The 13,938-nt window shown below is 34.5% G+C and overlaps 1 long non-coding RNA gene across 1 annotated transcript in view; it reads right to left on the bottom strand.

The window, feature by feature from the left end:
• The window catches only part of LOC138183596 (uncharacterized), a 215,168-nt gene that overhangs the window by 75,202 nt on the left and 126,028 nt on the right, over positions 1–13,938 (bottom strand). The gene's annotated exons all lie outside the window — the stretch shown is intronic.

Genomic DNA, 13,938 nt, shown 5'->3' with positions numbered 1-13,938 from the left:
GCGGGTCTGGTTTCAAAAGCGTCTACGAGCTTTTACACCTGAATCAATGGGCGTGTTAATGGTAATACGTGTTGAAACTTATGGCACCGCGAACTTTAGAATTTAGTCACGATATTTATTTCTTCGTCAAAAAGAAAAAAAAAGAGAATTGCTAAAGGATTTAGCGCGAGAGGTGAATTCAGTCAATGGTAACTGCATGCAGCATGAAATATTAGGTGGTTAATTGAGTGAAAGGAGCAGTAACGATCTTCACAATGGAAATAACATGACAGTTTATAAACTTGCAGAAAAATTTTAATAGCTAATGCGATGTTTCTCATATATCTATTCTCCTTTGGTTATGGGGCTTGTAGAGAAACCCTACCGTTTTGTTATGTCTAGTGATTCATTCTCTGTAGACTCACTCTACTTACATTGTATTGGTGCAGAGATGTGAATATACTGTTAACTGGTTTACTGCTTTCCAACACATTCTTGACATTTACTATGTTACTTTAAGAAACATTGTTTTGGAATGTTATTACACATGCACATATATGGCAAGAATTTTATATTTTCACTTTTTTAGTTTAAATATTATACTTACATGCTATAAAGGTAATATTATCGGGCAGAAAAATACATATATTACGGATACAGTACGCGTGCGGATGATCCTCATCGACTTCGCCGCAAAGGATAAATGAAACGCTCGTTATCCTTGCGGAACGTAAACATAGGAACGTGGTGTGTACGAGCATTTATCGATACTTAAGCGTAATAACGATGCGTGTGCGTGCGCGTGAATGAGAAAGCGAGACTATATCGGTTGCGCGCGCATCTAGGGACTACTGTATCGATTTGATATTTGTCGTGTTTCTCGCTTAAGGGCTGGGCATTTTTTTTCTTTTTTTCAAATTGCTCCTGCCGTGTGCGGTCTTGCAATCGCAACCCGGTACTTCGGTGGGAACGCTCTTGATTAACTGCCACAGGTGTGCGTTTCGCCGCACGAGCGAAAAGAAGTCACGCACTGGCGTGACCTGTCGAATCCAACGATTTAACGAAACGATCGCGGTGGAGGAAGAGAAACGGATATGAAATCTTCAACATGACACAAACTACGAATGAAATTGTGCCTGGAATCAAGTCTGCAACTTCTAAAAATATTTAGAGCTTTCTTGTTTGAAAGAAAACTTATTATTCTAAAAAGTTTTTTTTGGTATTTTTTACTATTGTTTAGAATATTCTAGGACAGCTTCTACTTCCTAACGTAACTGTGATGAAAAATTCGTTTGATTTACCGATATACTGATTTAAATTGAGAAAAGTTGAACCACTTAAATTTCACACAGCAAGAAATTTCACTTTTCCCTATGTTCTTTTTTTTAATGTCTAACGTTCAAATCACTTAAAACTCATTCACTTATTTTGCAGAACAGGCAATTACGAAACAGAGAATTGATCTGTGATGCTTGAATATTTCTCTTTGCGAAAGTAATGCGCCGAGTGATTGAACTATTCGAACTATGGAAACATTCTGAACTATTCGCGCTATCCGGATTCCTACATAGCTCCTTCCTACCTTTGTTCTTCTATCTCCTTCTTAAATAAAGACTCTTCACTATATATATAACATGAAAAATACGGCCATCGAATAATTTAACTTTCAAAACAAATCGCAGATAAAAGAAAAGTTTATTTTTCGAGATGAGGTTTAATTTTTATACCGAAGATGAAGTATTAAGAAAGAGAAATGAATCATTTCAATGAATTTAGTAGTTAGATATATTCATGTATCACAAAATTCATTAGAATATTCGGTATACGCAGATAAAAATAGGAAAGCGAACCCAGATTTTTTAGGCAACCCATTTGTGCCATGTATAACTTGCAAATATGTATCAAACTACTTGATAGTTTGCTAAATACATTTGAAACGTTTTCGAAAATTTCAAGTGATGATAATTTACATATATTTAACGATAAGAAATTAAGAAATTAATTTCCAGTGTTGAACAAACCTCATTGTAATAAAGATATAAACGAATTCCTGTCATATAAGTGATCATTATCCACGTAAATTCATACTTGAAATGATAATTCAGCTTGTAAATTGTCAGTTTTTATTGTCCAAGAACATCAACGTGTTTTACGCAGACGATTTTAAACTTCCCAAAATTATTTTCTGCTGTTATTGTCGCGAAACTTTCGTCGTCTGATGCAATAAAACGCGGCGCGTTTTAAAGTACTCGTTCGTTCTTTTTAACACTTTTATGATTATGTGTATGTACTTAACTGTATGTTGTGATTCTACGACCAGGATCCAATTGCTTTCTGTTCTGTTTAAAATGATAAAATCAATATTAAATCGTTTCATTGGATATTCTTCTGTCGAACGTTAATTCCGCCTAAAATTATGTATATTTATTATGAATGACGTGTTATTCGTTTGTTGGAACCTGTACAAATATAACTTTTGTGCAATTCATCATAAATCAAAGAACTGTCCAAAATAAATCCAGTTACGTAAATAATGTCTCACAATTTCAGCTTTTACACAAATTAATATTTGTTGGCATATATTAATACATTAAATATTATGATTTTATGCTAATGCGTGAATTATTATTTTTGACTTTTCCAAACATACGCACATATGTACACTCAAGATAAGGAAAAAGTATATAATTTCTTTTTAACAGAAGACATATAAGTCAGTCAGTTTCTCAATAGAAAAAAGCACGCTTGACTTTATTTTAAGGTTTACAAAACTTTGCATTTTTTCTTGAAAAGAGATTTTATCTAAGAAAAGGTGCATGTATCACATTTTCGACTCATTTTTTACACAATGATTCCATCTCTCATTTGTAACAGAATTCTTCCACGATTTGTGGGAACAGAGTTACGATGAAGTTTCAAATGGAAACAAAGAACTTGGAAAACATTTTGTATCTTTCGAAATGAATAAAACTTTCGAGCAAGATAAATCCGTAAACAAATTCTGCTGGAGACAAACCCTGTTGGAATCTATTTTACCTAGATGAAAAGTTGGACCTTTTGTTTCGAATTAATGGTTTACAGAATTTATAGTAGAGAATAAAGGATAACTGTGAAACAATTCAACAACCACATCCACAAATTGTTGCATGTTGCACGAATTTCTCGGAACATATAAAATTGATATTGATCAATAGTTTTTGCAAATACCCATGTCGATTGGAAACATATTTATTCTTTGTGAATATCATGTGTCCCAGATTTTTCTACTCTTTTAAATCATAACTCTATTATTTATAGAATGCAAATATATACTGTAGAATAAAAAATATAATCTATAATGACAGGTTCGAAATCGATTATTATTAAGAAATAAGAAATGCCTGTTTTTTATCTCCTTTGCAATCTCTCAACATGTTGATAATATATCGTCATTGGTCTGATTCGAATATTTATGGTTTTCTTATAATTCTTTGGACGCTGTCTTGTGAATACTAATCTTAATCTGTGTGGTTTGTTGCCGGAACAGTGTTTTCAACCATGCAGGTTTCTCAATTAGTAGAGGGATTAACCTTATCGTAAAGCCGTATCTCGAAATGCGATGAAATATGCAGAACAAAATTTGAAAAAGCAGTACACGTAGTCAAGTTGCAGCTTGGCTTGGCACTAATGTTGCGTCCACAAATATTACATAAAAGTTGAATTAAAATCCAATTCATTACGGTTATATGCATATGATAGTATTGTGTTACATAATTTTTTACAAATTCTAGTGAATGATTCTCAAGGAAGTACACAATTTAACGATGAAGTAATTATATTAGTTCCCTATAAATGCTATTATTTTTGCATGATCCGAAAAGAATACATATTTTATCGTTTACACATTTCTTCATTCACGAGAATTTCTTAAAAAATTCTATAACGTAGTACTTTAATATCCACATAATCACAGTGAATTAGATTTCACGCAATGAATTCCATTTTCAATTTTTTTATAGTTTCACGCATGTAGAATATTGTATCGAAATTCGAACTACCGACGAACTTATGAAGACAAATACTCGAGCAACCCGTCGGAAAGGAATGAATCTGAAAATTTACGTTTTTTCGTAACTACATTTTCTGACTTAATCGCCAAAAATATCTCTGAATGCGATTTTTCCTCAAACATTGAAGCGATATTCTGCATAATGCATTTTACAACGTAACGTAGGATTTTCTTATGTATCAATTATTTGATCTTTTAGAAATGACTCAAAGCAAACCGTAAATCTGTAAGAGTCCAGTGTTAATTTTCACGCAGATCCCTAAGTCGATACTCGTGGGCGTCGAGTTTGATCCCACCGGTATTTTCCGTAAACAGGACTATTCGTTGAAGAAAATCGATACAAAGGGCCCGGACACTCGGCACACGTTGGATAAACGAACGATGCTACGTGCATCGCATATTTCAAAGCCTTCGACTATTTCACCAACGATGAAACGCAACCTGTTTTTTCATGTACAACTCCCCGTTGTCCATATTGGCCGCTTGTTTACAAAATGTTTTACTCGAGGCAAACATGGAACGGAGTCTAATCGGTGAATACAAACAAGGCATGTTACGTGGATCCGAGTATGCGGATTCCTTCTTCCCTTCTTTCTATTTTTTCATTTTGTTTTATCTGCCTTTCATTTTTGATAAACTTTTAACTTTCGCGTTTCAATCGTATCGATCTGGACAGCGAAACAAGTCGGTCGGATACGTCGTTTCTCTTTAGAAGAAGCGAATAACGTCGGTTTTGCCTTTTGTTCCGTGCACCAGAGACGATTTACTTCGATTTAAACGTGAAACGGTAAAAAGACACTGGGAAAACTGGCACGGAACACAGAGAATATTTGTAACTTAAACTCTCTCGGGGAACAAGGGAATCCGATATTTCCACGATTCCGTATTACGTTACTTGGGCACCGCTGCTGGCGAATTTCCGAAGTGAGTGTTACAGAAATTTGTATACCCTAGACGATAGATGCGAACCGTTGTTTTATGCACTGGTAAAAAGGAGGTAACTGTCTGTCAAACAAGCTACTGTTCTAAATAAACTTATTCCGGATATTATGATAACTTGAACGATACAGTATATACAATGAAAGATGAAAGAAAGTTTAAAATTCACACTATAAACTGTAATAACACTTGAAACGAAAAATTGTTTACCGTATTGGTAGCAGTCACCTATTCTGTGATACATATTTAACAGTTGCTCTTATTAAACAAATCCATTTCGTAAAATTATGAAGTTTTTTTATATTTTTCATTTTATAAACATTTTTCTGTCTGCTACTGAAGTCTTATTTCTTCCTCCTCACACATTCGTGGTTGGTAATTTTAGGGAAATTTTAGAATAGAAAATCGCAAGTTTTTGTAATTAAGGAAATGAGAGGAATTTGAAAATTTACTACCAGATATCGTCCTTTATATAGTTTGTTCAAATTTGTTGTTAGTTCAAATAAATACAAGAAATTTTTCTTTTCTTGGAACATTGAATAATTAACTTATTTGAGTATTCATAAACAAGAATTTCCTGTTAATATTAATGAGTGGATATTGACTGCTGTTTCACAAACAGTTGTAATTTGTAAAATTCAATTACATAAATGGGAATTTATTAGTCGTATTGAAAAAATCATGTTTATATTTCAGTTTATTAATCGGAAATGATTATTTCTTAAACGCCGATATTCCAACGAATATATCACTTGCAAGAATAAAATATCAAAACCGTGTTAATGTAAAGCTCACACCAGAAAAATAATTACAAAACAGAACGCACATGAAGAAGTACATGATGCAAAGAGAACAACAAAAGGTCATTCAGAAGTCTCAAAATGCGCTATCCCGAATCCATAATATGTCTATGAAAACTCACGAACCAGTTATCTTGTCTACTCTTCTAACCTCAGCCACTGACAAAGCCACCTACACATACCGCAAACGATGAAGAGTGTCAACAAGTAGACGGCGCAACAAAAGACCATGGTTCCTCGTTGCAACTGAATTACACAAAATCCGGTTTATCGCGCACGACTTTTCTCCATTTCTCTTCAATTTAGGATTGATCAGACCGTCCTTCGTTCCTCTTTGAATCCCCCGTTTCCGCTTTCAGAATGCCGCGAGAATAGCGTAGCCGTGGAACTCCTTAGAAGAGGCCGTAGCACGATTACTTATTCCGACGCGTTTCTGCCGTTGGTTTCCCGTGGAATCAGTCGAGCCGAGGCATTCGGAAAGCAAAGGCAAAACAAATTGTACGGAAAGATGTAACAGCCTTAATGGACTCGTAGAAGGGAGAAGTGAAATTGTGCGAAAACCGAGACGCAGAGATGGCGGTTTAAGTAAAACGTTTCGCCGGGCGAATGTCGCTCTCTTCTGCGCCGGCTGTTTTGCAAAATATTATTTAAAGCATAGCTGTACAGCGCGGAAAGCGTGGATGAAATAAAGGACGCGATGATGGAGAAACGGTGATGAGGGAGGGAGAATTGCAGGTGGCAAGTATATACCGTTGAATCGCCTATACAATCCTTGCAACCCTCCCTCCCTGCAACCCTCCTTTCAGTTTCCTTGGATTTCCTTTCCGCACGGCAGGGATTCTCTATCCAACCGCTAACTTCATTTAAGTTTTGATCCTTTTACAGGCTGCTCCACGCTAACTTTCCATATCTGGCATTGAGGAGGATACTTCGAGATCCTGAATGGAAAAGATCTCTCTCCTAGCAAGGGCGTGGCTGCTGTGTACCGATCATAGCGATAAAGAGTCGTGTATCCGGATAAGTTTAAGGGAGGAGCAAGAAGGGAAGACAAGATTGATATCGCGACGCAATATTTGGTAAATAGGTAGGTAATTTTCTACTGAATACTAGAAAAAGTAGTAGAAAAGTATCTTCGCGATGATCAAATAATATTTGCAATTCTTCTGTTTAAATCATGTTATTAGTACGTTACGCTTCCATGTCTATCCTGAGAAAGCGAATTGGAACGCGCACGAAACGCCAGTGCAACGTACTGATAATACGATTGAAACTAGATGCATCAGCAATATGTTGAAAGAAATACCGTCGTTCTTTTACTGATTGGGCCTGCACGCAAGCTAGCAAATAGCGGAATATATCACATTTCATCACGGCGTTGCTGTTTTTTGTTAAAAATTTTATAATTTCATAATTTTACAAATTTTATAATTTTGTTGTACAATGTATACAAATTATATAACTCAACTTCATTATTTCTCTTTTCTCTTGTTTCATCTTTTTACTCTTTACTCTCCTTTACCCTATTTCTTGTGCTTTTTGTGAAAAAATATCAATAGGTGGTTCCTCAACGCAAACGCGGTTGGAGGAAGTGCGTCAATCTAGATATTGAACGGCCAAATATCGAACGTAGGAAATATTTGCAATGAAAACTTCTGAGAAAAGCGGTATTCAGGCTATTTGGATTTCCGCAGTGCCCGCCTTCTGTGCATTCGCTTTCACGAATATCGTCTAACTTTCGAAGCGATCGCGTTAGGAACCTGTATACGTTTCAACCTCGTGAGAAATAACTTACTCCTATGGCTATTTAACATACGATTTCACGAAACTGACAGATTTGTTTATTTGTTTGCTTATAGGATTGAGATGCAAAAATACGCTGTTTCTCGACAGTAGCAATTATTACCGAGAACCAAGTTAAAAATATAAAAATGTACAGCATCGTACATTGATATTTAGACGTGCATACGGACGCTATATAAAGCGTGGTAATTCATTTAGATTATTCGGGAAATGATTAAACGGTCAGAATTTTGTCTTCGCGCATGCTAACAAGATTCTAAGTACGTGGCAAAAATTTGTAAAATTTATTTGTAGACTGTCAATACGTACATGTAGCTTTGGGAAATTTGCCGTTTCCAAAGATCTACAAAATACAGACAACCTGCTAAAATATAGAAAGTATTCCAAGTAGAGCGCTTATTATAATATTTAGCGAATGGAATGAATTTTTATTTATCCACTCCTTTAACTATGATCATAGAGATATGCAATTGCCTGAATATTCACGATATAGTTATTTGCGAAAGTGTTGGACAGAAGCGTTTAAACAAGTTAAAATAATTTTTATGACAATTTCAATTTGTTCCAATTGAGCTTTTGCATATCGCTTCGTACAGAATTCATCTCCACTTTTCCTGTTTATTTCGCGCGACGACTAATGGTAGAATGGCTTAATTTCGTTTCAAACGCTGCTTCTCTTGCTGTTTGTTACGCACTATCCTCAGTAATACCTCTTAAAACATTATTGTCGACGATATTTTCCGACTAACATTCATGGTTCATTTCCTAATGAGAAGTCAGCAGTTCTGAATTTCACGAACCAATGCTGAAATGTTTTAGTATTTATATCACCTTCTTCAAGCATCATGATTATGTTTTCAACAACTTTTGTAACAAGCTTTCCAAGTTCAAACTTACATAAAATAATCAGAAGAATATTCTGATTATTCATTAAACCTAGTAATAGACTTCTAATCTGTCTATTAGAAATTTCATTAATTATTAATCTATAATTCTAAAAGAATAATTTGGTCGAATAAGAAAATAGTTCTTGAAAAATCAAACTATAATCATTTTAGTGTTGGCAAATAAATTGCTTCCTCTCTACAATGTAATTCTCGGTTATACATTTGTTGCACATTAAATTCGGATTCACCATACAATTGGCACTATAGCTCTTTCGTTAAGAGTATAAAAATAGCATAAATGGAATAAAAGGAAATTTATACGAGTATTTGCTCTTGAGCACGGCATGATTAATATATCTTATGTAGCATATGTTCTGAAAGAAGCAAACGTAATACATCGTATCAGATTAACGCGAGGAACGTTCATGCTGTATACGTTTATGCATTTATGCATATACGCGGGTGCACGTAACTATGTAAGGGTTATTAAGTGTGTCCTTATATTAATGCATTCATTAGCATTAGAGAGTGCTCTCGTAGAGATTCCAGCGAATTAACTTTCCATGCATAGCGCTGTAAATACGTCATCTGGATGCTCCGTTTCTGTATGTTGTCGAAAATCGAAATATTCGATATTATCGTTTCTGGTTATCGAACCAGGATCACATACAAAAATTTCACTTTCAGAATTGTAATGTGTACGTATCTTATGTCAGAGAAATGGCAAATTTCTGTTTTATTCAAGTTACTAGATACTAAGTACGTCTAAAACTTTGTCAAATTATTCGAGTACTTATTTTACAGCATATTAAAAATTTATTAAATTTTGCTGTTTAGAATAAAATAATTTTACAGAATCGGTATTTTAATGTAATAAGATTTCATACATAATATTAAATTTTACGAAACATATTTACATAATGAATGTTACATTGAAGTATAAAATTTCATAGTAGGATAAAATTACGGAGATATGTCATTATTCAAAAATTTACAATATTTATCAAAATAATGAGCACATAAAGGTAGTACAAAGAAGAACATCTCGGAAATGATAAGTAATGAAGGCAAAGAGGCATCATGCAAAATTTGCTATCACAATCCGCTAATGAGACTCAATTCCACTAAAAAGGTAAGGTACATTGAAAATTTTAAACGATATTAATTCAATCGCTTGCAGCTATAATTGTACCAAATAAAAAACGGCCTGTTTATCATTATCGTATTAAAACAAAAGTTACATACAATCCTGTTCGTTCCATTCACGTCTAAATCTCCATAAGCATTTCATCTTATTACCAACTTGAGTTTTCCGCTGGTCCTGATTTACCATCGATATTGGAAAAAAGCTTTAATAGAACTAAGTTATTTACCAGGCAGATATCTCATTGTTCATATTAATTGTAGTAGTCTATTGTACTGGTAGATATCCAAAGAAGGACACTAAGGACAGAAGAAGAAAAGAGGAAGAAACAAACAAAGGAGGAAGGACGAAGAAGACAGAAGAGAGACGATGAATTGAGTGCGAGAAAGGAAGCAGACAAAGCTATTTCCTTTCGGAATAACGCTTTGCCGGTGAATCTGAGACAGAAGTGGAAAGGTTCTAATACACGAGCAGGCTGCAATCAGAAAGCCAAGTTCTCTATTCGTCTTTTGCCTTGATACCTACATAGATTCGTGACACATCTCTTACCTACGTTCATTTGCCCTTTGACGTGCAGAATCCTCGCATCTATTAATATCAGATTAGCTACAGTGAACCTGAAAGCGAGACTTCAGAAAATTAAAATGCTATCTACCTATCTATGCGGTAAGAGATCTTTGATTCTACGTGTCTCTCAAGAAGAATCTTTATTCTACATCAATCTTTCTCAATCTTAAATTTAAAGGTACTACGCCTGTGTTAAAGAAAGATATCTTGCCACGTGGAAATTAGTATTTTCAGTTTGGAAAATTCATTAATTTCAGCATTTGGGAAAAGAAGTATTATTCTAATAATACAACTTTCGTACTTTTAGATTTACTATATTCAGATTTGTTAGAGCTGAGGCAACGATTTTCCAAAATTTTCTATTTATCAACTTTACGACTGTTGACTTTCTTGGATTCTGCGGATTATTTTTGATAGAATCATATTTTGTATAAAATCGTTTTTAAAATATCGCTTTCAAATAATTGTTTTTTGATCGTTGAAACAAGAGCAGAATTGAAATATAACCCAATCAGCGCACTGTTGGCAAATGGTACGTAGAATTTTTTATTTACTAAACTCGTAATAACGTATTGATAAAATTAGTCAAATTTTTTAAACCAAACATGTGATCGGCAAAGATTTCACTATTATGATTTGTTCCTAACTTCAAAGTTTTACTAAACTTACAGTAACTATTCGTCAATAAATTCCCAACATCACTTTGATCAAAATTTAATATCGGTATTAAAAGTTTGCAATGAATTTTTGTCAACAATAGTGACCTATTCTTTTACGTGACATACAGGATAAAATGTATAGGTTAAAAGGGTGCACTCAGATATCTCTGTTACTTTCAAAGGTGTGAAAATATTGTTAAAGGAGTAAGTACCACAGTAGAGAAAAAAATTTGTTCAAAGTCATTTTTTCTTTGAAACTTCATATTCAGTTTGGGTCCTTTTTTTTATGGAACGCGTATTCTTTGTTAACGGACTTCATGGAGGTTTGCACGGATAAAATATATTTGTAATTACTAATTCTTTTTAGATCTCGATAAAGTGTCGATTCATATGTATATTATTTAAAATGTGAAAAACCGATTTACTCGCTTTGCCTTTGATAATGTAGTGACCGATTTGTTCGATTAAATGATATCTCATTTATATTATATCGCTATATGAAAGAAAATAAATTCTGGTATTAATATATATCAAATTTAACATTGGTTTTTAATCTTCAGTATTAAAAACATTTGCAATTACTGTACTCTACCGTGAAAAATTAATTTCACGATATAAAAACGTTATTTTTATCTATAACTAAAAACTTCCAGAAGCAGTAAAAGTGTTAAATTCTTAAATTAAGAAAAGTGTAAGAAAAGTATTAAAGCTAACAGGATTCTATAAAAATGAAAAACACAGAGACAGAAGATTCTAAAACTGAGATGATTTTCAATATACGTGGTTAAAACTGTGATTGAAAAAATAACCGATATTCTCACAATTCCTATCATTTATTAGAACTTTATGTATTTTAAACTATACTATGTGTATCATAGAGAATGTTAAAGGACAATGTCACGAGAGATTTGAGGAGTAATCAGGTAGATTTTACGCAAACGTAATATGCATACTCAATAATCTTTTAAAAAAAAAAAACCTCGCTTTCACATTTCCTCGAACAAACTCCTCGTTTACGACACTGTTCTCCTCTAAAACGATTACCTGTTTAATAAATTTCTGGGGAATACGCAACAAGTGCAACACTCTGATCACTTGTGCGCGTTATTAACGAAACAAATTCAAAAAGCAAACAAGACCGTAAACCTCGGTAAAAAAGAAGCTCACATTGCACAGAAACTTGCACGTAAATTAGTTGACAGAGGTGCATGAACATAGTTCTCAGTGTGCTCATGATCCATCGCGACTCTCAACTCAAACAAGCAAGTTCCGCTTCCAAGTAGACGAGAATTTCGCGACGATCGAATTTCAATTTACGCGTCGAAGGTCGAAGTTGGATCGTCGTATTCTGGGCTTCACGAAGCGAGGTGTTCCGGTCTTGGAAACTTAATAAAAAGGATAACCACTGGAAGATTTCCGTAAAGCTCTTGGTGACTTTGATACCGAAGGCCGTGTGGCATCGCGGCTACACGATAGACGATCCCTGTCTCTTTCCTACGTCTCGCATCGTACTTCCAGGTCGTCGATTTACACCGAAACACTTTCTCGGTGTCTGGGTGCGCGACTTGACGACGGGAATCCGATAAAAGTTTCGAGGATTATCCGGAGAGGCTGGGGTCCAAAGTTGGACCGTAACGTGAGCATATTGACCACGACGAGGCGCGCGGGAATAATGACGACACGGGTGAGGACCGGGGAAAATCTATCGCGGCCTTTTCCTAGAGTTATCGCTATCGGTTAGCTCGGAAACCGCGGGTCATCACGATCCCGACCACGTTCACCCCTAGTATAGGAACAGAGAAAGAGACATTGGGGAATATAGGGTGTCGCAAAATACACTGGTTAAATAATTGAGCACTTTTTATAGAAAAATTTTGTGTCTATATGATATCCCCTATTAAGATACTTTGTTGCATGTTAGTATTGTAAGCAGATACGACTGTCGTTATTACGTTGGTCAAATTTGAAACCAATCTGAAAATGTACATAAGAATGATATACAGAAAAGGTATTTATTCTATGCTTATATTTAATATAAAATTATTATGCAACATGAGCAACCATCTCCCGCATATAAGTGTTAAAAATGGTGTTACACTGAATGTTAAGGTATATTAGTCTATTGGATAATTTACTAGTTATATACTTTTATGTCTTTTGCGGATATATACTTCTAGTAAATATCTTGCAACTATAAATATTTTCAAACTTGAGAAGATTAAACGACATGACATAAAGAATGATAAAGTAATGGTAAATGGTAAATACTAAGAACAGAATGGTCTAAAGTACATTTAAAAGACGCTATTTTTATCATCAGTTTTCCGTACCATTCAATTTATGGACTTATCCATGTGAATGTCATCAATCGATTTACTGATATTCCAATCTATTTCTAGCATAAAATTAGAAATTGTTTGTAACTCGAGCCATGAGCCTCAACTGTAATTTTTGTGTTTGAATTTTTTTCATTACTCTGATGCGCATGACCAAACTACGAATATTTTCCACATATTTTGTGCCACTCGGTAGAGTTAGCGAACGAGAGATAGAGCAGTGATGCTGTTGAGAAATCGAGCCAACGAGAATTTCGTGAGAGGGAAAAGGACAGACCGATTATTAGCTCTATACTAGACAGTATACCAACGTGAACACAGTAGCGCTACCAAATCCTGCGGTAATTACCGAGCACGCGCGGTAATTTAGATCCTTGCCAAGGTAGGATTTATGCAAGAAGAGTAACGAAAGAGGAAGAAGAAAGTCCTCGATCCGAGTAAGACCGAGTAAGCCGGAAAAAACGATTAAGCTCATTGATTTTAAGTGTAATTCGATGAACACACCTTAGACCGGCGTCATTGAAGATTCGCAGGACTTTTTCTTAAGCGTTCCGTAGAATTTTAAACACGAATCTTTACGTGGGAATTAATTTAGAGCGGTCTGTGATTGAAAATACTTTTGCGTAATAATCAGTTTTGTTGGTATTATGGGGAATTTCGTAGTCATGAAAAATCGCAGGAAATATAAAGTAAATTTAAATAAATAAATTTAAAATGTTTAAATTAACATACTGAAAATTTTAATGGACTTGAAATAGCTTAATCACTTTTTTCTCTCC

This window comes from Bombus flavifrons, chromosome 9, assembly GCF_040668555.2.
Source record: "Bombus flavifrons isolate JBK064 chromosome 9, iyBomFlav1_principal, whole genome shotgun sequence".
In the NCBI taxonomy this organism is placed as follows: Eukaryota; Metazoa; Arthropoda; class Insecta; order Hymenoptera; family Apidae; genus Bombus; species Bombus flavifrons.
The sequence above is the reverse complement of the archived record's forward strand: the minus strand, read 5'-3'. Positions and strand labels throughout refer to the sequence as shown.